This window comes from Nycticebus coucang, chromosome 21 (genome assembly GCF_027406575.1).
Source record: "Nycticebus coucang isolate mNycCou1 chromosome 21, mNycCou1.pri, whole genome shotgun sequence".
NCBI classification, from domain to species: domain Eukaryota; kingdom Metazoa; phylum Chordata; class Mammalia; order Primates; family Lorisidae; genus Nycticebus; species Nycticebus coucang.
The window spans coordinates 7,314,630-7,317,127 of record NC_069800.1 but is presented as its reverse complement, the minus strand read 5'-3'; the positions used below and the strand labels follow the sequence as shown (position 1 = coordinate 7,317,127).

The window sequence follows — 2,498 nt, the reverse complement described above, 5'->3', positions numbered from 1 at the left end:
GTAATTGGGTCATCTAAGTTCTTTGTAAAATGAGATGGCCAAACAAAGGCTTGTCCTATTTTTAAAATATTCCTATGATTCTACTATGAATAGAAGAAAATATACACATTTATATGTATTTTCCTCAGGGAGCATTTTATTTTATTTTATTTTTATTTTTTTGAGACAGCCTCAAGCTGTCACCTGGGTAGAGTGCCGTGGCGTCAGAGCTTACAGCAACCTTCAACTCCTGGGCTCAAGCGATTCTCTTGCCTCAGCCTCCCAAGTAGCTGGGACTACAGGCACCTGCCACAACGCCCAGCTATTTTTTGGTTGTAGTTGCCATTGCTGTTTGGCAGGCCCAGGCTGGATTTGAGCCCGCCAGCTCTGGTGCATGTAGCTAGCACCTTAGCCGCTTGAGCTACAGGTGCCAAACCAAGCATTTTAAACTTCAACAAGTTTCTTTCTTTCTTTTTTTTTTTTTTTAGAAATTAAGGAAACATCAAAGATACATGAAATATGACAACCTTTTGCTTCCGAACATAGTTGCACAGAATTCTACCTGGGCATGGAAGAGTGATAAGCTCCTGACAGTGTGTAAAGGGATCAACACTTTCACCAGGAACTGTTTGTGTTCTGCCTTAAGAGGTAAAGCAAAGCCATTGATAATACTAGGAAAAAGAAAGAGACATAAATTAGCTATGTTACCACAACAAGCTAAATCAGACCAGGGGCTTATATTGCAGTGAAGATACTGTTCTTGTGAGATAGTTAAAAGTAATCAATTTATGTTTGTAAAGAACAACCTAATACCCATTCCAGTGACACCCAAGATTTCTTAGTCACTTCAAAAAATACATTTAAGGATGAAGGAATTAAGGGAAGAAGAACATTTGCTTATGATCACCCAACAGAGGGTCCTGTGTCTTAAAATTAGTTGGATGCTCCCAAAAGCTCCTTGTCAACACTCTTTATTTTCCCTTCCGTTCCCTTCTTGAAATAATCACCTGCCTTGTTCACCTTCTCTTTAAATGACTCTTTTCCCTTTCTAGACATCATGCCTTCTGAAGTCTGAAGTCTCCACCCAGGCCAGGGAAGTCACTGAGACAAGGCTAAGGGACTCCACCTTCTCCTTCTCCTCACAGGAGGAGGAGACTAAGTCACGGCACTGTCCAGCTGTCTTAGCCTCCATTGTGTGTAGAAACCTCACAACACCTGCGTCTTTCCAAGCCCTCCCACTACTCTAGGCAGCAGCCTAAGAGCTACACCTGGGTACACAGTGCCTTTGAAAAGGGCAATCTTTCCAACTTATTACAAACTTGCTTTCAACAGATTTGGCAAAGGACAGACGGCCTAGAAACTAGTGAAAACAAGATATTTTGGAGTAACTGTCCTGACTGCAAATAGATGTCATCTCTGTAGTAACGAATGAACTGTTAGCTCTGTCAGTAATTCCAGTGGAAATAGTTACACGTAATTGTGGAACAAAGGGAACAGGAAATCGTGTCTCATGGAGTTGTTGGGGAACATGCTAGTAAGCACAGGCGAACGGCTCCACGTACAGACAGCAGTGCTTCCCCTGCTGCCTGAGCCTCATTTTCAGACGATAATCACCTGAGGTTAGTTGGGAGGTAAAAAGTGCTTACCTTCCTAATATTTCCAGCAGTTCAGCTACACCATTGAAGTGTTCTGTTTCATAAACAAACCTTAAAAGAGAAGAAAACAGAACAGAAAAGAGAAAAGGAAGAAAAAGAAAAGAGAAAAGAACGGGAAAGAAAAAAAAGACAAAAGAAGACAGTATAGGGGAAGAAGGGAGAGAAAGAAATCAGTACAAGATGTTCACATATTTGAGGTTTATTTAATACTTCTACAAAAATACCAACTTTGCTGCTTCTTATTCTATCCCCCACCCTCCACTTACCTTAGAAAAATATTGTTAATCTGTTTTCGGATAAATGCTCTAAGACCAAGAAACTTGCCATAAATTCTGTGTAAGACTGTTTTTAAGTAGTCCCGTTCCCGAGGGTCTTCACTGTCAAATAGCTCCAAAAGCTGTGGTAAATGAAACACGGTGTTGTCAAAGGCAGCTTCAGCAAAGGATGTGGTGATTCTATCCTCATTATGGAATATCCCTTCCTTCCTTCCTTCCTAAAAAAGTTATTGAGTATCCGTATGTGCCAGCATAGTGTTATTCTTTAAGAATATAGTGATAAGTCAGACCAGGGGCTCATATTCTAGTGAAGAAATATACGACAGTAATAACAATAACAACAATAATAAAAATAATAATAGCAGCTAACACACAGGCAGCACTTACTATGATCATCGGGCAATTTTCTAAGCAATCTACATATATTAATCCTCCCCCTAGTTTTACTCCCATTTTTCAGATGAAGAACATAGGGCACAAAAAGGGTAAGTAACTTGCCAATGGCCTCACAGTTAGTAAGTGCTAGAATTAGATCCCAAGTTGTCAAGGCCCAAAGTCCATGAATTCAATCACTGTACTATGCTACTGA

General features: G+C 40.3%; 1 long non-coding RNA gene across 1 annotated transcript; it reads right to left on the bottom strand.

Annotated features, from left to right (window-relative positions):
• Positions 1-615: 615 nt before the first annotated feature.
• Positions 616-2,014, bottom strand: LOC128573730 (uncharacterized). The gene is made up of 3 exons (XR_008376528.1): positions 1,901-2,014; positions 1,626-1,685; positions 616-650 (listed from the first exon to the last, which is right to left on the bottom strand). It is a non-coding gene; the product is annotated as an uncharacterized LOC128573730 (long non-coding RNA).
• Between the last annotated feature and the right edge of the window lie 484 nt (positions 2,015-2,498).